The sequence below is a fragment of the Seriola dumerili genome, unplaced genomic scaffold, assembly GCF_002260705.1.
Source record: "Seriola dumerili isolate Sdu_G_001 unplaced genomic scaffold, Sdu_1.0 BDQW01000149.1, whole genome shotgun sequence".
NCBI classification, from domain to species: Eukaryota; Metazoa; Chordata; class Actinopteri; order Carangiformes; family Carangidae; genus Seriola; species Seriola dumerili.
The window spans coordinates 22,714,532-22,737,497 of NW_019174404.1; the positions used below are offsets into that span (position 1 = coordinate 22,714,532).

The 22,966-nt window shown below is 43.5% G+C and overlaps 18 non-coding genes and 1 pseudogene across 18 annotated transcripts; all 19 read left to right on the plus strand.

The window, feature by feature from the left end:
- Positions 1-350: 350 nt before the first annotated feature.
- On the plus strand, positions 351-432 carry trnas-gcu. The gene has a single exon. It is a non-coding gene; the product is annotated as a tRNA-Ser (tRNA).
- Positions 433-1,250: 818 nt separating this feature from the next.
- On the plus strand, positions 1,251-1,332 carry trnas-gcu. The gene has a single exon. It is a non-coding gene; the product is annotated as a tRNA-Ser (tRNA).
- Positions 1,333-1,471: 139 nt separating this feature from the next.
- trnaa-agc lies at positions 1,472-1,544 on the plus strand. The gene has a single exon. It is a non-coding gene; the product is annotated as a tRNA-Ala (tRNA).
- A 628-nt stretch (positions 1,545-2,172) lies between these two features.
- On the plus strand, positions 2,173-2,254 carry trnas-gcu. The gene has a single exon. It is a non-coding gene; the product is annotated as a tRNA-Ser (tRNA).
- An 819-nt stretch (positions 2,255-3,073) lies between these two features.
- Positions 3,074-3,155, plus strand: trnas-gcu. Its single transcript has one exon. It is a non-coding gene; the product is annotated as a tRNA-Ser (tRNA).
- A 139-nt stretch (positions 3,156-3,294) lies between these two features.
- On the plus strand, positions 3,295-3,367 carry trnaa-agc. Its single transcript has one exon. It is a non-coding gene; the product is annotated as a tRNA-Ala (tRNA).
- A 619-nt stretch (positions 3,368-3,986) lies between these two features.
- trnas-gcu lies at positions 3,987-4,068 on the plus strand. The gene has a single exon. It is a non-coding gene; the product is annotated as a tRNA-Ser (tRNA).
- A 139-nt stretch (positions 4,069-4,207) lies between these two features.
- Positions 4,208-4,280, plus strand: trnaa-agc. The gene has a single exon. It is a non-coding gene; the product is annotated as a tRNA-Ala (tRNA).
- Positions 4,281-4,899: 619 nt separating this feature from the next.
- Positions 4,900-4,981, plus strand: trnas-gcu. Its single transcript has one exon. It is a non-coding gene; the product is annotated as a tRNA-Ser (tRNA).
- Positions 4,982-5,120: 139 nt separating this feature from the next.
- On the plus strand, positions 5,121-5,193 carry trnaa-agc. Its single transcript has one exon. It is a non-coding gene; the product is annotated as a tRNA-Ala (tRNA).
- A 619-nt stretch (positions 5,194-5,812) lies between these two features.
- On the plus strand, positions 5,813-5,894 carry trnas-gcu. The gene has a single exon. It is a non-coding gene; the product is annotated as a tRNA-Ser (tRNA).
- A 139-nt stretch (positions 5,895-6,033) lies between these two features.
- Positions 6,034-6,106, plus strand: trnaa-agc. Its single transcript has one exon. It is a non-coding gene; the product is annotated as a tRNA-Ala (tRNA).
- Positions 6,107-16,536: 10,430 nt separating this feature from the next.
- Positions 16,537-16,609, plus strand: trnaa-agc. The gene has a single exon. It is a non-coding gene; the product is annotated as a tRNA-Ala (tRNA).
- A 605-nt stretch (positions 16,610-17,214) lies between these two features.
- On the plus strand, positions 17,215-17,296 carry trnas-gcu. The gene has a single exon. It is a non-coding gene; the product is annotated as a tRNA-Ser (tRNA).
- A 139-nt stretch (positions 17,297-17,435) lies between these two features.
- trnaa-agc lies at positions 17,436-17,508 on the plus strand. The gene has a single exon. It is a non-coding gene; the product is annotated as a tRNA-Ala (tRNA).
- A 212-nt stretch (positions 17,509-17,720) lies between these two features.
- trnaa-agc lies at positions 17,721-17,793 on the plus strand. Its single transcript has one exon. It is a non-coding gene; the product is annotated as a tRNA-Ala (tRNA).
- A 434-nt stretch (positions 17,794-18,227) lies between these two features.
- Positions 18,228-22,142, plus strand: LOC111226149 (annotated as a pseudogene).
- A 215-nt stretch (positions 22,143-22,357) lies between these two features.
- On the plus strand, positions 22,358-22,430 carry trnaa-agc. The gene has a single exon. It is a non-coding gene; the product is annotated as a tRNA-Ala (tRNA).
- A 408-nt stretch (positions 22,431-22,838) lies between these two features.
- On the plus strand, positions 22,839-22,911 carry trnaa-agc. The gene has a single exon. It is a non-coding gene; the product is annotated as a tRNA-Ala (tRNA).
- The last annotated feature ends 55 nt before the right edge of the window (positions 22,912-22,966 follow it).

Below are 22,966 nucleotides of genomic sequence, written 5' to 3' on the forward strand. Positions count from 1 at the left end.
AAAGACAATTAAAATTAAAAAAGAAAATCGCTCTCGATCGAGAGCCGGCTCCCGTCGTTCACTTCAAAGAGCCGGCTCTAATCCGGCTCTGGTTCGCGACCGACCCATCACTAGTATTTTAGTGCCAAAATTCTCTTGGTGCTAGAGATGTGATTCTGCTGTAATTGATGAGGGCAGCATAATAACGCTACAAGCCTTCTAGTCTGACAGACTAGATTTACTTGGCGTAAGGGCTAAATTTAGCTCTCAAATGTTCCTGCACCGACGTAAAAACCTGAGCTGTTTATCTGGAAACGTTCCCGAGGTCATGACCCGGACGGGCTTTTTCCTCTGAAACTTATTAACCAGAGGACGAGGTGGCCGAGTGGTTAAGGCGATGGACTGCTAATCCATTGTGCTCTGCACGCGTGGGTTTGAATCCCATCCTCGTCGGGATAGAGTTTTCTTTAGTCCGCCATGTTTCCATGTCTGCAAAATCAGATTCTAGCCCAAAGGTTCTCCTCCTCATTAATATGCTGTGACATGTACTTGACACGAACCTGGCAAAACCAAGGACTTACAGTACTTCACAGGGGAATTAGCTCAAATGGTAGAGCGCTCGCTTAGCATGCGAGAGGTAGTGGAATCGATGCCCACATTCTCCAGCTAGCCCGTCTTCTTGAAGACGAGGCATCGTGTGCAAAGCAATGAGTCTTTACACAACAGCCCAGTGGACAAATAAATGAGGACTCAGGTACCAGAGAGACAATGAAATGCCATCCTATAAGTCCAGAATGAGGTAAAGATCAATATTTTTGAATGGTTAACACGGCTCAGGGGTTTATGGTACTGTAAAAATGTATCATTTGGGCAAATATTTTGACACTTCCTATGACGATTGACAGTCAGCATAAATATACTGGTCACGTTACATTCCTTTCCCCAAAAGAAATGCACCTATATTGAAGTCTTCTGGAGAATGCTTCACCATTTGAGCTCAAATAAGTAGGGATTTAACAAGAACCGATACTTTGGTATTTTAGTGCCAAAATTCTCTTGGTGCTAGAAATGTGATTCTTCTGTAATTGATGAGGGCAGCATGATAACGCTACAAGCCTTCTAGTCTGACAGACTAGATTTACTTGGCGTAAGGGCTAAATTTATCTCTCAAATGTTCCTGCACCGACGTAAAAACCTGAACTGTTTATCTGGAAACATGCCTGAGTTCATGACCCGGACCGGCTTTCTCCTCTAAAACTTGTTAACCAGAGGACGAGGTGGCCGAGTGGTTAAGGCGATGGACTGCTAATCCATTGTGCTCTGCACGCATGGGTTCGAATCCCATCCTCGTCGTGATAGAGTTTTCTTTATTCCGTCATGTTTACATGTCAGCAAGATCAGATTCTGTCCCAAATGTTCTCCTCCTCATTTATATGCTGTGACATGTACTTGACACAAAGCTGGCAAAACCAAGGAGTCAGAGTGCTCTACAGGGGAATTAGCTCAAATGGTAGAGCGCTCGCTTAGCATGCGAGAGGTAGTGGGATCGATGCCCACATTCTCCAGTAAGCCCCTCTTCTTGAAGACAAGGCATTGTGTGCAAAGCAGTCACCAGCCCGGTAGACAAATAAATGAGTACCCAGGTACCAGAGAGACAATGAAATGCCATCCTATAAGTCCAGTATGAGGTAAAAATCAATGTTCTTGAATGGTCATCACGCACATTAACACTGCTCAGGGGTTTATGGTACTGTAAAAATGCATCATTTCGGCAAATATTTTGGCATTTCCTATGCGGATTGATAGTTAACATCATAAATACGCTATTCTCACTTCATTTAGCTCCACAAAACAAATGCACCTGTCTTCAAGGAAGTTGTTTGAAAATTTAGTTAAGATTACTTGTCAGTTTGCAGGGTGGTGAAAAAAAATTAGAAAAAATTGAAAAGACCAAACTTGGTCTTTTCAATTTGTAGTCACAGGTGCTGAACATGTGATTCTCCTGTAATTGACGAGGCCAGCATAATAACGCTACAAGCCTTCTCGTCTGACAGGCTAGATTTACTAGGCATAAGGCCTAAATTAAGCTCTCAAATGTCCCCGCACTACGTTAAAACCTGAGGTGTTTACCTGGAAACGCTCCTGAGTTCATGACCCGGACCTGTCTTTTCGCTTGAAATTTGTTAACCAGAGGACGAGGTGGCCGAGTGGTTAAGGCGATGGACTGCTAATCCATTGTGCTCTGTACGCGTGGGTTCGAATCCCATCCTCGTCGGGATAGAGTTTTCTTTAGTCCGCCATGTTTCCATGTCTGCAAGATCAGATTCTAGCCCAAAGGTTCTCCTCCTCATTTATATGCTGTGACATGTACTTGACACGAACCTACCAAAACCAAGGACGTGTAGTACTTCACAGGGGAATTAGCTCAAATGGTACAGCTCTTGCTTAGCATGCGAGAGGTAGTGGGATCGATGCCCACATTTTCCAGTTAGCCCGTCTTCTTGAAGACAAGGCATCGTGTGCAAAGCAAAGAGTCTTTACACAACAGCCCAGTGGACAAATAAATGAGTACTCAGGTACCAGAGAGACAATGAAATGCCATCCTATAAGTCCAGTATGAGGTAAAGATCAATAGTTTTGAATGGTTAACACTGCTCAGGGGTTTATGGTACTGTAAAAATGTATCATTTTGGCAAATATTTTGACATTTCCTATGACGATTGATAGTCAAACAGCATAAATATACTGGTCATGTTACATTCCTTTCCCCAAAAGAAATGCACCTATATTGAAGTCTGGAGAATGCTTCACCATTTGAGCTCAAATAAATAGGGATTTAACAATAACCGATACTTTGGTATTTTAGTTCCAAAATTCTCTTGGTGCTAGAGATGTGATTCTTCTGTCATTGATGAGGGCAGCATGATAACGCTACAAGCCTTCTAGTCTGACAGACTAGATTTACTTGGCGTAAGGGCTAAATTTATCTCTCAAATGTTCCTATACCTACGTAAAAACCTGAGCTGTTTATCTGGAAACGTTCCCGAGGTCATGACCCGGACCGGCTTTTTCCTCTGAATCTTGTTAACCAGAGGACGAGGTGGCCGAGTGGTTAAGGCGATGGACTGCTAATCCATTGTGCTCTGCACGCGTTGGTTCGAATCCCATCCTCGTCGGGATAGAGTTTTCTTTAGTCCGCCATGTTTCCATGTCTGCAAGATCAGATTCTATCCAAAATGTTCTCCTCCTCATTAATACCCTGTGACATGTACTTGACACGAACCTGGCAAAACCAAGGACTTGCAATACTTCACAGGGGAATTAGCTCAAATGGTAGAGCGCTCGCTTAGCATGCGAGAGGTAGTGGGATCGATGCCCACATTCTCCAGTAAGCCCCTCTTCTTGAAGAAGAGGCATCGTGTGCAAAGCAATGAGTCTTTACACAACAGCCCAGTGGACAAATAAATGAGTACTCAGGTACCAGAGAGACAATGAAATGCCATCCTATAAGTCCAGTATGAGGTAAAGATCAATGTTTTTGAAGGGTCATCACGCACGTTAACACGGCTCATGGGTTTATGGTACTGTAAAAATGTATCATTTTGGCAAATATTTTGACATTTCCTATGACGATTGACAGTCAAACAGCATAAATATACTGGTCATGTTACATTCCTTTCCCCAAAAGAAATGCACCTATATTGAAGTCTGGAGAATGCTTCACCATTTGAGCTCAAATAAGTAGGGATTTAACAATAACCGATACTTTGGTATTTTAGTTCCAAAATTCTCTTGGTGCTAGAGATGTGATTCTTCTGTAATTGATGAGGGCAGCATAATAACGCTACAAGCCTTCTAGTCTGACAGACTAGATTTACTTGGCGTAAGGGCTAAATTTATCTCTCAAATGTTCCTGCACCAATGTAAAAACCTGAGCTGTTTATCTGGAAACGTTCCCGAGGTCATGACCCGGACCGGCTTTTTCCTCTGAATCTTGTTAACCAGAGGACGAGGTGGCCGAGTGGTTAAGGCGATGGACTGCTAATCCATTGTGCTCTGCACGCGTTGGTTCGAATCCCATCCTCGTCGGGATAGAGTTTTCTTTAGTCCGCCATGTTTCCATGTCTGCAAGATCAGATTCTATCCAAAATGTTCTCCTCCTCATTAATACCCTGTGACATGTACTTGACACGAACCTGGCAAAACCAAGGACTTGCAATACTTCACAGGGGAATTAGCTCAAATGGTAGAGCGCTCGCTTAGCATGCGAGAGGTAGTGGGATCGATGCCCACATTCTCCAGTAAGCCCCTCTTCTTGAAGAAGAGGCATCGTGTGCAAAGCAATGAGTCTTTACACAACAGCCCAGTGGACAAATAAATGAGTACTCAGGTACCAGAGAGACAATGAAATGCCATCCTATAAGTCCAGTATGAGGTAAAGATCAATGTTTTTGAAGGGTCATCACGCACGTTAACACGGCTCATGGGTTTATGGTACTGTAAAAATGTATCATTTTGGCAAATATTTTGACATTTCCTATGACGATTGACAGTCAAACAGCATAAATATACTGGTCATGTTACATTCCTTTCCCCAAAAGAAATGCACCTATATTGAAGTCTGGAGAATGCTTCACCATTTGAGCTCAAATAAGTAGGGATTTAACAATAACCGATACTTTGGTATTTTAGTTCCAAAATTCTCTTGGTGCTAGAGATGTGATTCTTCTGTAATTGATGAGGGCAGCATAATAACGCTACAAGCCTTCTAGTCTGACAGACTAGATTTACTTGGCGTAAGGGCTAAATTTATCTCTCAAATGTTCCTGCACCAATGTAAAAACCTGAGCTGTTTATCTGGAAACGTTCCTGAGGTCATGACCCGGACCGGCTTTTTCCTCTGACACTTATTAACTAGAGGACGAGGTGGCCGAGTGGTTAAGGCGATGGACTGCTAATCCATTGTGCTCTGCACGCGTGGGTTCGAATCCCATCCTCGTCGGGATAGAGTTTTCTTTAGTCCGCCATGTTTCCATGTCTGCAAGATCAGATTCTATCCAAAATGTTCTCCTCCTCATTAATACCCTGTGACATGTACTTGACACGAACCTGGCAAAACCAAGGACTTGCAATACTTCACAGGGGAATTAGCTCAAATGGTAGAGCGCTCGCTTAGCATGCGAGAGGTAGTGGGATCGATGCCCACATTCTCCAGTAAGCCCCTCTTCTTGAAGAAGAGGCATCGTGTGCAAAGCAATGAGTCTTTACACAACAGCCCAGTGGACAAATAAATGAGTACTCAGGTACCAGAGAGACAATGAAATGCCATCCTATAAGTCCAGTATGAGGTAAAGATCAATGTTTTTGAAGGGTCATCACGCACGTTAACACGGCTCATGGGTTTATGGTACTGTAAAAATGTATCATTTTGGCAAATATTTTGACATTTCCTATGACGATTGACAGTCAAACAGCATAAATATACTGGTCATGTTACATTCCTTTCCCCAAAAGAAATGCACCTATATTGAAGTCTGGAGAATGCTTCACCATTTGAGCTCAAATAAGTAGGGATTTAACAATAACCGATACTTTGGTATTTTAGTTCCAAAATTCTCTTGGTGCTAGAGATGTGATTCTTCTGTAATTGATGAGGGCAGCATAATAACGCTACAAGCCTTCTAGTCTGACAGACTAGATTTACTTGGCGTAAGGGCTAAATTTATCTCTCAAATGTTCCTGCACCAATGTAAAAACCTGAGCTGTTTATCTGGAAACGTTCCTGAGGTCATGACCCGGACCGGCTTTTTCCTCTGACACTTATTAACTAGAGGACGAGGTGGCCGAGTGGTTAAGGCGATGGACTGCTAATCCATTGTGCTCTGCACGCGTGGGTTCGAATCCCATCCTCGTCGGGATAGAGTTTTCTTTAGTCCGCCATGTTTCCATGTCTGCAAGATCAGATTCTATCCAAAATGTTCTCCTCCTCATTTATATGCTGTGACATGTACTTGACACAAAGCTGGCAAAACCAAGGAGTCAGAGTACTCTACAGGGGAATTAGCTCAAATGGTAGAGTGCTCGCTTAGCATGCGAGAGGTAGTGGGATCGATGCCCACATTCTCCAGTAAGCCCCTCTTCTTGAAGACAAGTCATTGTGTGCGAAGCAGTGAGTCTTTACACAACAGCCCAGTGGACAAATAAATGAGTACTCAGGTACCAGAGAGACAATGAAATGCCATCCTATAAGTCCAGTATGAGGAAAAGATCAGTGGATTTGAAGGGTCATCACGCACATTAACACTGCTCAGGGGTTTATGGTACTGTAAAAATGCATCATCAATCCTATGACGATTGACAGTCAAACAGCATAAATATACTGGTCACGTTACATTCCTTTCCCCAAAAGAAATGCACCTATATTGAAGTCTTCTGGAGAATGCTTCACCATTTGAGCTCAAATAAGTAGGGATTTAACAAGAACCGATACTTTGGTATTTTATAGTGATGGGAATTCCGGCTCTTTGTGGAGAGCCGGCTCTTTTGGCTTGGTTCACTAAAAAGAGCCGGTTCTTTCCGCTCCCAAGTGGCTCCTCAGATTTTTTGTTACTTAAATTAATTTATTACCAAATTATGTGTAAAATGAATAACTAATGTAAAAAAACATAAAATATAACATATGTATAGTATGTATATGGCTTTATTAATAAACGTAACATAACTTAACATATACATAAATAAATTTTAAATAAAAAAGACCCATTTTAATTTGTGAAAAAACACAAAATGAACTAAACATCACGCAAGAAAATATAAATTAAAATGTGCAACCATGTACAGTGAAAAACAAAACACAAAATGCGAGATTCTGTAACCCCTCCCCTCCCCCCTCCTGCTCAGTGTAGTCACACAGACGCTGCCACAGCCTCACATGTTGACCAATGCGGCTTTAAAAGACAATTAAAAAAAAAAAAAAAAATGCTCTCGATCGGGAGCCGGCTCCCGTCGTTCACTTCAAAGAGCCGGCTCTAATCCGGCTCTTGTTCGCGACCGACCCATCACTAGTTAATATTACTGATTGTCTATGGAACACTAGATTGAACCAAAACGTCTACTTTAGCATGGGTATTAATATGTCAAATTTGCAAGGATCAGTTATTGCAGGTAAGCTTCCTGCTTTGAGTATTTCACAAGGAACTTAAACGTGGCTAATATAAATAGAAAGACTGTGTGAATGTCAACACAACACTTGCATTCATTTAATATTCCTCAGTGACATATACCTCTCACCACACTGGGATCTGCTGCTTCTGCCTCTCCCTCAGCTGTGTCTTTACCTGTGCCTGCAGCTTCGCCGACCACTGACTGGAATTGTGAACTGACTTGTCCGTTCAGTATCCACCGTGTCCACGTCTTCTTTTTTTTTCTAAGTTATATTTTTTGGATTTAGATATTCAGATAGGGACAGTGAGCGAGTGACAGGAAAGTTGGAGAGAGAGAGGGGATGACATAAGATGAGATAAGCCTAAGTGGTATGCACTCTACCAGTTGAGCCACCGGGGTCCACGTCTTCTAATGTAATACCATGCGTCTCCCTCTTTCTCAAGTAGAGGGAATGAGTAGAGAATAGTTTAAAAAGATTTAAAAAAAAACATACATACAAATACAATGTCAACGAGAGTCGGCCATTAACATACCTTGGTGGTCTGCCCAAGTAAAGTCTAAATGTGGGAAACCTCACTGTCAGCCCTTCAGAACATCATGTCAAACAAAGTGAGTCACTCCAGCTGCACTGTGACAGAGCTATCTAGAAACTACCTTAGATTACTGTGGTTAGCAGTGTGTGCATTCAGGTAATGATGCTGTTTGTGCGACAGTAATTGTGTGCACAGTGGTTCAAGGTGACAGAAGCTCAGTCTGAGCAAGTTTGGAAGCAGAAGCTTCTGCTAAAAGCTTCCTGGCAGCCTTGCAGTCTGAGGGGGGGAGGGGGGCTACACTAAAGGTTGTGCCTTATTCTGGTTCCTGGCAAAGTAATCGGAGCCAAGAACACATTTCCTGCCAATTGGACACATGGCCTTCAAATAAAGTTCAAATAAAATATCCAAGACCTGCATTCAGGTTCTGTTGAGGGGCATGTGTGGATAAGTTTTCTGGGCACCAGCGTAAGCCAGGAGTATATTTTTCATCACCAAGGAAAACATGATGCCAGGTATACTTTTCAATATGAGCACTTCTCATTGTTTTGCTCCAGGGCACTTGGAGAGAACGAGAGACAAATGCTGGCACGGGGAAGCAGACCTCACATTGCGTCTCTTATGAGCTCACTTTTTTTCCTTTTCTCCCTCAAGGTGTCTTAGGATGGAAAATTGTATCCCTCTTATTTTACCAGGACGCCAAACACTGAAAAGCTCACACACATGCACAGCCCTGACAGCACACACTCTTTCTTCAGCACTAACAAAACACAGACTGCTGTCCCTCACACTAACAGGAGTGGTTGGACTTTATTGCTGGCGGATGAAAGTGTGTGTCACACGTAAGACTGCTGACTAATGGCATTAGTGTCTTTGGGCAGATACAGCAAAGATAACTATGAACAATGAGCTCCATGAACACAAGGGCAGGGTAAAGTGCTCTGTCCTGAGACCACATCGGCTGTATGTCTGTGAAAGGTTTGTGGATATTGATGGTAAAATTTACATCACAGCTCTTCAAGAGAGAGTCTGTTTTCTATGTTTTCTAACCTGGCAAAATAACTGCTACTTTGAACTTCTATAATGATGCAAGGCCCTGACATTTGGCCTTATAGCAGCAGAGTTGGGTGATGCTGTCCAGTCTTATGTCTGTCTGTCCGACTATTGTCCCAATTATTAGTGTCCGCTCAAATTACAGACTTGACCCAAAGGTGACAGCTACAGTATATTTTTGCTTTTTTTGATCTATTACTGACTGTTCACTCACTAAGGTAACACAAAGCAGAAAAATCCTCAATTACAGTGTTAGGGTTGCCCTCTAATAATTGACCAAACATTAGTTGATTTGAAGAGTCTTAGTCGACCAAGTTTTGATTAAATGGTTGGTTGCAGAAAAAACCTTCACGGCAACTCTGAGGGGACACACAACCTCAAATAGTAATTGATATAGTAATTATAATCAGATAGTAATTGATTGATTTACTTTATTGTCCACCTCAGGTGAAATTTGTCTTTATCTTCACCAAGAGTACAGTACAAGTACATACACTCCACATAACGGAGCACACCATTAAAAACATATGACATATACAACATACATCAGTACCAAGGAGCAGGTACCAGCAGATCCGTTACAGAAATACCAGTGACCGGTGTTCCTGGATTCAGTCATTCTGTGTTCCTTCATAGCATAGGAAATAAAAGACCTTTTGTATATGCTCCAGCTGGCCCTTGGGGCCCTGAATCGCCGGCCAGACAGAAGCAGCTCAAACTCTGTCAGTGTGAGGTACATGTAAGTGTTTGTTTAGCCTCCCTGTGAACATCAAGTCTGTTACAGTAATTACACACCAGTACAAGGATTTAAAAAGGGCCGGTTGCCAGTAAGTGCCTAAATGAGACTACAGAGGTTATCGGGGACGTTAAACGTCATCACGTCAGTTATTCTGCTGATTGTATTTAAGCTTCAACAATCATAAAAGAACTGTTCATTAGTGAAGATTATCCTGCTGAACAAGAATCATAAACTGTTGTTTGTCAGACAGTTTTTGTTTGTTTGTTTGTTTTTATCAATTTCCCAATAACTGTGAAAACAAACAGATATTATGGCTTTGTGTGAGGAGCCAGCTGAGCTCCAGTAGAGTCTATATGATTCAGATTCAGGGGCTCCTCAGGTTCTTTCGCCTCCTCTGTGAGAGACAACAAGCATAACAATGCCTGCTTGCTCCCCGAGGACAGGACACTGAAACCTTGATCTGGAGGATGTGGAGCATATATACTGTAGCTGGAACTGAGTGTCGAGCCACTGCAGTGGCGGGATGTTCATAAATTATGATTGTGGAGGAGGCGTTCACTGACTATTCTGAATTAGCTTGTAGCTACTTTATGTGACTTCCAGTACATCCCTAATAGCAGCAGATGGACAAATGAGATGTGTGAACATCAATCCCCTTTTAATGATATCTAAGTGAACATTGGTGGGTGCAGCAGTCAGCGAAATTGTGGCTTTTATGGTGAAAGGGAAGATCAACAGTGATGGATGGTAAAAACACAAAGGCCTCTAGTGATGTTTTACTCCAAGCATCAACATCCAGGGCTGAAAAATGGAACCAACCCTGAAGAACCAAAACCGGCAGTTCCTCCAATGACCACTAGAGGCTGGCTCCAACCATGAGTCAATCCCCATAGACTCCCATGTTAAAATGTCCAACTTTACAGGTGAAATCAACATGTTTACAACCTAGTACATAAACAGTTTTGGTTTCTATAGTTACATTACTCCTTCATGACAACTGTTTATATAACTCACCTGTTTACATTTTATTAACGCTTCTTAATAAATATGAATATAATATAATTATAATATACAAATAATTAAGGGAGTGGCCACTTTGATTGACAGGTGGGTTAGCATATGCTTGCCACAAACCGGCATGTATGAAGTCCCAGCTCCAGACACACAGAGGCTACGTCCATCTTTATTTAGTGTATGTTTTATTGCCACTTCTTCAGTGCTTTCCAGATGCTAGTTATCTCAGCATTAAGCAGTCAGAAATTAATGAATGGACCAGACTAACAACTGGTGTTGACAACCTTTATTACCATGAGAACACTGACATCATTAATCATTAACTATGACTAATCTTCATACAATATCATTGACAAAGAGTCATGAAAACGCTCCATAGAAACAAAATTACAAATGTCCCTCTTTGAATGGCTGTACTATACATTTCTCCTCGAACAGCAATAGCCTGGACACAGCTGCTGTCTGCTGACTGTCTGTAGGAGCTCGGACAACAGACAGTGATGCACAACTTAACTGCCATACATATTTGATAGTCAGGTCTTGTTGATTTTGAATGAGTCTCTGCAGCTACATATCTATCTGCAATATCTACTGATTATTAAAATGCACAACACATCATGTAGCAGATTATTTTGGGCAGTAGCAGCTGTCTAGTCCGTACCTTGTGTTGCTTGCAAAGAGGTTACAAATATTTACATGTTTATTTAAATGCTGCAGCTGCAGCTATTATAAAGACTGTGTGAGTGTAACACAGTCCAGTACAACATCACCACCTCTGAGACCTTCAGCAAACTACAGAATAACATAGGCTGGTGGGCTCAGTCACAAAACATGCGCACGCTCATGCAGACCCTGAATGACAGGATGTTTAATGGCCAGTCCCACTATTGCACAGGGGGAAGGAGAGATGGGACTGAAGAGGCAGAGAGGCAAAATGCTGCCCCCTATTTATCTACCACATTTGACCAGTTCTTACACTTTGTCCCATTAAAAACACACTTTTCTCATTTGCATTTCACCCACCTGCAAGTTGGACATTTTCTGCAAGCTTGCACCATATGCGTTGGCTGCTGGATCAAATGTCAACCTCACAGCCATATCTGACCAGGCTAGACTGCCCAGTAAACAAATATGAATAAACAGAGGAGCTGTGGTTTTTCTGGATAAGAAGCTCTATAATATTTATATTTCTCAACTGATTTCAGTGACTAATTTTATATCAAAAGGTTTCTGATCTATGTGGAGTAAAAATAAAAGGTTTGTCTCTAGTTGCTTAGAATTGTGATAGTTGAGATGTGAAAGGATGTGATGAAATAGGACTTTATTGATCAAATTCAAGTGTTAAAGCAGGATCAATGACCTCACTGAGCAGACTCTGCTGATGAAAACCTGGCAATGCAATTGAAAGCTCTGGACAAAGCAAGTGTCAAATTGTCAAACCGCTAATGATAATGTTCCTAAGAAAAGCTGATGCATATTGTAGCTTTAGAGACATTGTGTTTCGTAAATCATGAGGTCCCTTGTAAATTCCAGTCCAGTGTGACTAGAACAACACCTGATGCACCTCTGGCTTGAAAAGTGACAACATCTGTGTGAATGTAGAACCACGAGTTTGTATAACAGATGCATGATGCACATGGAAATATGCACCAACCTGAGAATCTACTCTTCCACTTGCTTTCCTAACTCACCCTGGAGATTTCTGTTACTGCTAAGAAGTCTGGAACTGAAAGCTGATAAACTGACCTCTGATGAACCGCTCCCTGCAGTTGATCGTACAACATTGTTTAATGAGTGTTAGGAAGGAGATGTGAGGTATGCTGCAGCAGGTGGGCACCTGTCAGGGCTTATAATAGCACTTGATTAATAGGAGCTTTTTGAACATTTCGCAGCGCAAGTCTCGGGCCAGACTGATTAATGACGTATGAATTCAAATGATTTGAGGGGCCTCAGAGGGGGAAATAGCACTTCCTATAATCAGGGATATTAGGGTCATTATGTCTGATTCCTGCTCGTTTCACATTTGTCTTCAGATGATCTCTTAAATGGCCTTAGATACACACTTATACCCTTGGAAATGAATTATTAACCAACTGCTTTTGCCGCATGTGGAGTGCAATAACTGCGGAATGGACTTTAAAGGAAACTAGGGACACAGTGTCAGACATGTTTAACCAAACAGGTTTAAAGGATAATTCTGGTTTATTACAGCTCTGTTCTTATTTTTGTGGGCTGGCCACCATCAGTTATGAAAACACTGTTCTCACTACTGTATTTGCTGAGATGTGGAAATGAAAGTTGCTAAAATGAGTTCAGAGCAAGAAACACAAGCAGTTTAACAGTTAGAACAGGGATGACCGGAGATATACGGAAGGCCATACTTGCATCCTGTTATCTCGAGATAATGAGCCTTGTTTTCTCCTTATAATTACTTTGTTAATCAGAGATCAGATACAGATGCTAACTCCTAGTGCTGTAAACTGAAAATGTCAGGACTACGCATTGATCAACGCATCAGAGAATATTTTAATCAAGGTCTAATTGAGGCAGAAATCACGCTGTGTCTTTTAATACTTAATTCGTTGTCTTCATGGTTAACGAATGATGCACGAGAGATACAGATTATCTGGACTGATATCTGGATCTGTGACGTAGCGTATGAGGTTCAGTCAAAATCAATTTCTCCTGATAATATCTCATTATCTCGGGATGATAAAAAAAAATCGTTTTATCCCATTATCTCACAAAAAATATTTCGGAGTATGATCGTTCTCTGCTTCCATAGAGAAAAAGTCAAAAATGACTGCTCTCAGTTTTACCCCTAAATGAGGTGGTTTAGATCAGTGTGAAGATCCTGAGTTACAAGTATTGAGAAAATAAAACGGCCCACCCACGACCTCACATTTTATTTCCATCCATTCATTCGGTCAGTGTCGCTGCAGCCTCATCACATTCAAACCCACAGGGAGTTCAGTGTTTCCAGTTTACACAGTCTGCACGTCTTTCAATGTTGTAACGTGCCATAACCTATTTTGTACAAACTTTTCAAAGCAAACTGGAGACTGTCCTCCCAAGAAGCACGGGCCCCAAACAATATCTGAGTCAGGTTTCACAAAGATAGACTGACTGTGTCTTAGATATAACAAATAGTCAGACTTCAGTTTATTTGTTGCACAAGGCAGTTTGGTTTTTCATTATCTTAAGATGGACTGTAGTGCGTTGAATTTTGGGGGAATATTAAAAAAAAAAAAAATGGCAGATGGAACTGCATCCAACCTCTCAGCTCTGTTTACCCCAGCAGAAAATGTCTTTTGGAAGAATTCAACACTTACAAGGATGTTTTACTTTGGAAATTCAGCGTGAAACAATAAAAAAAAATCTCCCCTCTCTTTGCTTTCTCCATAACAATTTCAGCAAACCACAAATTATAAGCCATGATTTCCTTTTTTTTGTTATTGGGTAATACTGGTCAGTGCAGGTGTCATTGATTGTTACCATGGTAACATTGGCCTTAGGCCTGAGTTAGACGTTTTTGGCTTAAAATTGGTCAGTCTTTACTTTGATTACTTGTGTTCAACTAATCTATGAGCACAATTAAGACCGGACCAACACTACAGACCAGTCTGAAATATCTTTGTGAAACCGAGAACACTGTAGTTTAATCTTTTAATCTTAATCTATATATAAATATATAAACTGCAAAACCGTCTCCTTTCTCAACTGTCTTTGGTCTGGCCTCTCAGGTCAAAGCTCAAGCTTATGGTCAAGGTCTAGCTCCCCCTAGAGGCCTGCAGCACTTCAGTTGTGTTATCTGAATATGCAGCTCTTTTTTCTGTTGCATTTGTTTTGGTGGTTTGTGTTTTTGTTGTCGCATCCTTTCTGTATTTTACAGCGTGTTTGCTGTTAATTTTGTTTTGTCTTCCTGCAGCACGTTTTTCATTTGCAAGCACGTTCCCTCTGTTGTATTTGTTTTGTATTTTCGTATGTGTTTTTGAATCTGCATCATTTATGAATTTTCAGCTTGTTTCTCCGATCAGAAGTGTTTTAGGCCATTGCAGCCTCGTCGGCCCCCGTACATTGGACTCTATAATACTTCCATCAACTATTAATTGGCTCAGTGGAATATTATTATTTTGGTTTCTCTCCAGCTGTAAATAAGGGGTTTATCCAAACTGGGCACCTGAAGCTTATATTCATACAAACTGCATGTTATCTTGAAAAAAATAAATAAAAAAACTGTCCATACTTCTTTCAGTCCTGCTGGAGGCTGGACAGTGGTGGTTCTAGCTTCTTTGGTGCCCAGGGTGAATATCCCCTTCATATATATATGTATGTATGGGGAGACCTGTGGTCAAACTACCCCCTGACCCAGCCCCCCTCCCCATCTACCACCACCTCTGAGAATGAGAAGAGACCTTCTCAGCAGAAGCCTGCACAAACTAGAAAGTGTGCCGACTCTGACCCACCCGATGACATGATGTCAATGACGTCATGTGAAAATGGTCGATGGAAAACTGGTCGTGCAAATGTAACAACCTTTTTTTTTGAGCACCCACACAACCCCCCAACAAGATGTCGCCATGGGTGGCTGTCCACATGTTGCTATCTAAATCCACCAATGAGGCTGTATTGGAAAACACAGGCTTTCTTTTCTTGGCAACACCATTCTGTTGTTACACTGGTAAAAATGTCTGAGTGTCTCTGTCACTGTGTGACGAATGAGACGTACGGTGGTCCACATCTCTGTGGGATTGTGTATACATCTTTATTTACTTGAGACTGTGAGGTCAGAAAAATTAGTTGTGTCATATTTCAGGCCACAGCCTGGGGGTCTTCCCTGATCCAGGTAAGTTCCTGAGCCGGTCATGCATGAAAGATGAGAGCAGATCTGCAGGAATCAGAAACATTCACGAGGCGAGGCCGGGCTTATTTCTCTGCCATGCATCAGGTGAATGGAGCAACATTAGACTTGTTTAGAGTGGGAACAGTAGATGCGGCAGAGAAAATAAATCCAGCGGCTGTGTGTGAGCGCAGAGACCTGCACGGTGAAGATCACCGGTTGTGACAGTGTGCTCAGTGGCGATGACTGCAGCACAGAATACAGACCTGTCACCAGATGGAAGCACATTTTTCAGCATGGTTGCCTGTGAAGGGTAGTATCTGTGTGTGTATGTGTGTGCAAGGAAAAACATTTATATAGTTGCCATGGAGACACTGTCAGTGCACATCAGTGATGGCAGCTTCTGGTATTGCTGAACTTCAGTGTGTAGATTATACTGTAGGCCCGCCACAGTGCCATGCAGATATGATTTATGGCCATGCCACAGCAGTGCAGGAATCAAAATAAAGCCTGATAGAGTGATAACTCTGTGTTTTATGTTTAAGTGGTGACGTTAACAGATTTATTGTCAGTGATTCAGGTGCATAAAGACACAGAACAGATATCACTGGTTCCAAGAGGGCCCTGTGAAGTGGTAAATGAAGGGGAACGAGCAGTTTTAAATCTGCTGAGTGGCAATAGCAACATGCTATCTGTGTGCTAGCTGCCATGTTGTCAAGCATAGTCACTGTATAGTGTTTCAGTGCCAAAGGCAGACATATCAAGGTAGAATAAAATGTAATGTTTCAGCAGTAATAATAATGTAGAAAATATGTTGATTAAAAAGTTTTACTGTTTAATAAAATGCTGAAGAATTCAAGCCAGTTGTTGAAATGCTTACTTAAGATTACTCTTTGGTTTTCAGGGTGCAGAAAAAGTCTTTTCGATTTGTATTCATTAATGGGACAGCAGTAAGATATAACATGTTCTTCATGTCCTGTCTGAAATATACTGAAGAGAGGAGGCGGTGGCTGAGTGTTTAGGACGATGGACTGCTTGTCCATTGTGCTCTGCGTGGGTTCAAATCCCATCTTCGTCAGAATAAAGTTTTCTTTAGTCTGCAATGTTTCCATGTCAGCAAGATCAGATTCTATCCCAAATGTTCTCCTCCTCATTAATACGCTGTGACATGTACTTGACACGAACCTGGCAAAACCAAGGACTTACAGTACTTCACAGGGGAATTAGCTCAAATGGTAGAGCGCTCGCTTAGCATGCGAGAGGTAGTGGGATCGATGCCCACATTCTCCAGTAAGCCCCTCTTCTTCAAGAAGAGGCATCATGTGCAAAGCAATGAGTCTTTACAGCCCAGTGGACAAATAAATGAGTACTCAGGTACCAGAGAGACAATTACATGCCATCCTATAAGTTCAGTATGAGGTAAAGATCAATGTTTTTGAAAGGTTAACACTGCTCAGGGGTTTATGGTACTGTAAAAATGTATCATTTCGGCAAATATTTTGACATTTCCTATGACGATTGACAGTCAAACAGCATAACTATACTGGTCACGTTACATTCCTTTCCCCAAAAGAAATGCAACTATATTTAAGTCTTCTGGAGAATGCTTCACCATTTGAGTTCAAATAAGTAGGGATTTAACAATGGCTGATACTTTGGTAGTTTAGTTCCAAAATTCTCTTGGTGCTAGAGATGTGATTCTTCTGTAATTGATGAGGGCAGCATAATAACGCTACAAGCCTTCTAGTCTGACAGACTAGATTTACTTGGCGTAAGGGCTAAATTTATCTCTCAAATGTTCCTGCACCGACGTAAAAACCTGAGCTGTTTATCTGGAAACGTTCCTGAGGTCATGACCCGGACCGGCTTTTTCCTCTGACACTTATTAACTAGAGGACGAGGTGGCCGAGTGGTTAAGGCGATGGACTGCTAATCCATTGTGCTCTGCACGCGTGGGTTCGAATCCCATCCTCGTCGGGATAGAGTTTTCTTTAGTCCGCCATGTTTCCATGTCTGCAAGATCAGATTCTATCCAAAATTTTCTCCTCCTCATCAATACGCTGTGACATGTTCTTGACACGAAGCTGGCAAAACCAAGGACTTGCAGTATTTCACAGGGGAATTAGCTCAAATGGTAGAGCGCTCGCTTAGCATGCGAGAGGTAGTGGGATCGATGCCCACATTCTCCAGTAAGCTCCTCTTCTTCAAGAAAGAAGTAAGCTGTTAATTTGGGAGGAATGTTGGAATTTAAAGGGGGAGAAGTGTTACAATGTGAACATTATTAAGTTAAGTAGTCCTTATCAGAGTAAGAGCTATGCACCCACCAGGGGTCGATGTTGCAGATGTTGCATTTATTTTGAAGNTCGAAGATGGCAAAACCAAGGACTTGCAGTATTTCACAGGGGAATTAGCTCAAATGGTAGAGCGCTCGCTTAGCATGCGAGAGGTAGTGGGATCGATGCCCACATTCTCCAGTAAGCCCCTCTTCTTCAAGAAAGAAGCAAGCTCTTAATTTACAAGACGTTGTCGAGTGGTTATTTTCTAGCTGAAGTTACCACATATTTTTGGCGACGAGGTGAAACTTATTTTTTGGACGTGTAGTCTCTGTTTTGTTGTTTTAGCTAAGCTAGGCTAAAGTGTGCTAGTTAGAACAGCACCAGAAGGGGAGACACGATCCATTGCGAGGACAGCAGGCACAGCGTCGGCGACTGCAGAGGAGCAGCTCGAGGNCTGGCTAGGCGGCGGTTACAAGTGACCCGCGGACAGAACAGCGCCAGAAGGGGAGACACGATCCATTGCGAGGACAGCAGGCACAGCGTCGGCGACTGCAGAGGAGCAGCTCGAGGACGAGAGAGAAGCACCTGTGGCTGCAGAGGAGCTGCAGGGGGACAGGGAGCCTCACGCTCGGATGGCTACATACGGGACTATCGGTGAATTTGTGGAGGGAAACGAGGACTGGACAGAGTATGAAGAAAGGCTGGGACACTTTTTCTCTGCTAATGAGATCACAGAGGAGGCTAAAAAGCGCTCTATTCTCCTTAGTGCGTGTGGAGCAAAGACTTATAAGCTGATAAGGAACTTGGCCCCACAGCGGAAACCAGGGGATATCCCATATGATGAACTGGTCAAGCTCGTGGCGAACCACCATAATCCAAAACCTTCTGTGATAGTCCAACGATTCAAGTTTCACAGCCATTTCAGGAAGCAAAGTCAGTCTGTAGCTGACTTTGTGGCTGAGTTGCGGCAGCTGTCAGAGCATTGTGATTTCGGGACAGTGTTAGATGATATGCTCCGTGACAGACTTGTGTGCGGCATTAATAATGATGCTATACAGCGCCGCTTGCTGGCGGAAACCCCACCACTGACTTTCAAGAAAGCCCTGGAGATTTCCCAAGGTATGGAGATGGCTGCTAATAATGCAAAAGACATTCAGAAAGGAAATGGAGGAGCACAGACAGCAGCAGTGCACCAAGTCAAGAGAGAGACTGTTAAGCATGCCAAGCGGGTGGAGTGTTTTCGGTGTGGGGGGGCACACTATGCCAATGATTGCAAATTTAAAGACGCTGTTTGCCATGCTTGTAATAAAAAGGGGCACTTAGCTAAAAAGTGCAGAAGTTCAAAGGGAAAGGGGAAGCCTGGGTTGGAAAAAACGCATCGGGCTCAGGCAACCACTCACCATCTAGAGGAAGAAGGTGTGTGTTCCTACAACATATTTGGGGTGGAAACAGACGAGGAACCACCTGAACCCAATTATGCCACAGTGAATGTCAGAGGGCAGGACATTACATTTGAGACTGATTCAAGAGCTACTGCATCCGTCATCAGTGAGGAGACGTACAGGAGAACGTGGGGGTCTGACCTGCCTCCTCTCAGGACCTACACAGGGCAGCCCATTCCTCACTTAGGAGTGATCTTTGTGGACATTTCAGCAGAGGGTCAAAAGGCGAAAGCCAGACTGGTGGTAGCTAAAGGCAGTGGGCCCAGTCTTTTCGAATTCGATTCAACTGGCATGACATAAAGTATCTGCGCACAACAGAGGACATTCTGAAACAGTACAGTGACGTATTCAGGGATGAACTGGGCACACTTAAGGACGCGACAGTAAAGCTCCATGTCGACCCTGAGGCCACGCCTCGGTTTTTCAAATCCAGATCTGTGCCTTATGCCATGAAAGGCAAAGTTGAGGAAGAGCTGGAGCAGTTGCAGAAGCTGGGCATCATTGAACCAGTCCAGTTTTCAAGGTGGGCGGCGCCCATTGTTCCAGTTTTGAAAGAGGACAAAACTGCACGGATATGCGGAGACTACAAGCTCACAGTGAATCAGGTCTCGAAGCTGGAGGAGTATCCGTTGCCACGCATAGATGACCTGTTTGCGACCCTGGCAGGAGGTAAGCTATTCACGAAGCTTGACATGAGCCAGGCGTACCAACAGCTGCTACTTGATGAGGATTCAAAAGTGTATGTTACAATTAATACACACAAGGGATTATTCAAGTACAATCGCCTGGTGTTTGGAGTGGCGTCCAGTCCCGCCATTTTCCAGCGAACAATGGACACTCTGCTGCAGGGGATTTCGCATGTAGCAGTCTACCTGGACGATATTTTGATCACAGGAGCCACGGAGGCCGAGCATCTGGCTAACTTGGAACAGGTGCTGAAGAGGTTCTCAGAGGCAGGGCTGCGATTAAAGCGCAGCAAATGTGTGTTCCTAGCACCAAGTGTGACCTACCTGTGACACAAGATCACAGCAGAAGGTCTCTGCCCAGTGGAAGATAAAGTGAGAGCTATTAAGGAGGCCCCAAGTGTGTCACTGAACTAAGATCATTTTTGGGCATGGTAAATTATTATGGCAAATTTCTGCCTGACCTCTCAAAGGTTTTGGCCCCACTGTACAAGCTGCTGCACAATGACACTAACTGGCAGTGGTGTGAAGAGCAGGAGGGAGCTTTTAAGGAAGTGAAAGAGCTCCTCCACTCAGCGACACTCCTCGTTCACTATGACCCAGATAAGGAGATAACCCTTTCATGTGACGCTTCACCATATGGCGTCGGGGCAGTTCTTTCATATATTATGGAAGATGGGTCAGAGAAGCCGGTTGGTTTTGTTTCACGTACGCTGACAGCAGCGGAGAAGGGATATTCTCAGCTGGACAAAGGAGGCCTAGCCATCGTTTTTGCTGTCAAGCGCTTTCATCAGTATCTCTATGGCCGTGCATTTAAAATCTATACGGACCATAAACCACTGATGAGCCTGTTCAGCGAGACCAGATGCATCCTGCCGCTAGCCTCAGCCAGGATACAGCGCTGGGCGCTCACACTGTCAGCCTACCAGTACACTATAGTGTACAGAGCAGGTAAGGATAATGCAAACGCCGATGCACTGAGTAGGCTGCCGTTACCTGAAAAACCTGCTGTTACATATGTACCGCCAGAGACTGTTTTCTCACTGGAGAGGCTGGCAGAGACACCTGTAAAAGCATCCTGTATAAAGCGGTGGACAGAGAGGGACCCAGTACTGTCCCAGGTCAGAACTTTCCTTTTACAGGGCTGGCCCAGTGTGGTGGAAGGAGAGGAGTTGAGGCCTTATGCTAAACGCAAAACAGAACTGAGTCTGCAGGATGGCTGCAACTTTTGGGGTGCGAGGGTCATCGTGCCTCCCCCAGGCCGTGCACAGATCGTGGAAGAATTACACGAGACTCATCCAGGTGTATCTCGGATGAAAAGCCTTGCGAGATCCTACATCGACTGGATCAGGATGTGGAGAACAAGGTGAAATCATGCACACAGTGTCAGACCAATCAGAACATGCCTCAACCTGCTCTCTTGCACCCATGGGAGTGGCCAGACCGCCCCTGGTCTAGGTTACATTTGGACTTTGCTGGTCCTTTCATGGGGCAGATGTTTCTTATAATGGTGGATGCACACTCTAAATGGATAGAGGCCCACATCATGAGCAATATCACAGCCCCCACCACCATTGACAAACTCAGGCAAGTGTTTGCAGTCCACAGGTTGCCTGACAAACTGGTCACTGATAATGGCCGACATTCACCAGTGAGCTGTTCAGTGAGTTCATGCAGCAGAATGGCATTCATCACATACGGACAGCTCCTTTCCATCCAGCCTCAAATGGGTTAGCGGGCTGTTCAGATAGTGAAGGAGGGCCTGAAGCCGATGACAGGAGATTCACTCAGCACTCAGCTTTCACGTTTCCTGTTTAAATACCGCCTCACGCCACAATCTACAACGGGATGCACGCCAGCAGAGATGCTGATGGGGCATAGGCCCAAGTCGAGACTGGACCTGCTGCGTCCAGACATGAAGGCAAAAGTGGAGGGAAAGCAGGAAAAACAGAAAGAAAGACATGATCAACATGCACGTGAGAGACAGCTAAAACCAGATGACTGTGTCTATGTGAGGAATTTCAGCAGCAATAACAACCAGCAGTGGCTACCTGGGATTATTCTCAAGCGGAGTGGGCCAGTCTCATATGTTGTTAAGCTGACTGATGGACGTATGTTCCGCAGACATCAGGATCATGTATGCCTGCGGCAGGATGCAGGTTTGGAGACAGACAGTGCCGCTGAGTGTTCAGTGGTGAGATCAACAACTGTGGAGGTGGGTCCACAAGAGAGAGAGTCACAGGCAGAGACCTCTGGGTCCTCCAGAGAGGATGAACACTCTCACACTGACACCCAGACCCCTCTCAGTGTCCCTACACCAGATCCACCCAAAACTCCCACACCAGCAGTGAGTGCTGGGTCACCGGGGGTGGTGCGAAGGTCACAGCGCACTCGCAGACCTCCAGACAGACTGAATGTTTGAACAGTTTAAGTGGACTGAATGTTAAAGCTGTCATGTTTTCCAGGGGTTGGTATTTACAGTTGTTGAGACAATACTTTAAGTTCTGAGTGTACGCAAGCTAAAGACACCACTGTTTGGTTTCTCCTAGTTAATTTTTATATATTTTTTTTATATATTACGCTGTGACATGTACTTGACTCGAACTTGGCAAAACCAAGGACTTGCAGTACTTCACAGGGGAATTAGCTCAAATGGTAGAGCGCTCGCTTAGCATGCGAGAGGTAGTGGGATCGATGCCCACATTCTCCAGTAAGCTCTTCTTCTTCAAGAAAGAAGTAAGCTGTTAATTTGGGGGGAATGTTGGAATTTAAAGGGGGAGAAGTGTTATAATGTGAACATTATTAAGTTAAGTAGTCCTTATCAGAGTTAGAGCTATGCACCCACCAGGGGTCGATGTTGCATATGTTGCATTTATTTTGAAGGACACTTCCACCCCGGCGTTGTTGTATGCTTGATCTGCCGCCGACAGAGATGTCTACAGATTAGCGCTGGATGTAAAGTTCATTTCGCCATCCTTATATAAAGGGCAAATACGGCCAAGACGTTGTCGAGTCGTTATTTTCTAGCTGAAGTTACCACAGTTCTCCCCCTCATTAATACGCTGTGACATGTTCTTGACTCGAACTTCGCAAAACCAAGGACTTGCCGTATCTCACAGGGGAATTAGCTCAAATGGTAGAGCGCTCGCTTAGCATGCGAGAGGTAGTGGGATCGATGCCCACATTCTCCAGTAAGCCCCTCTTCTTGAAAACGAGGCATCGTGTGCAAAGCAGTGAGTCTTTACA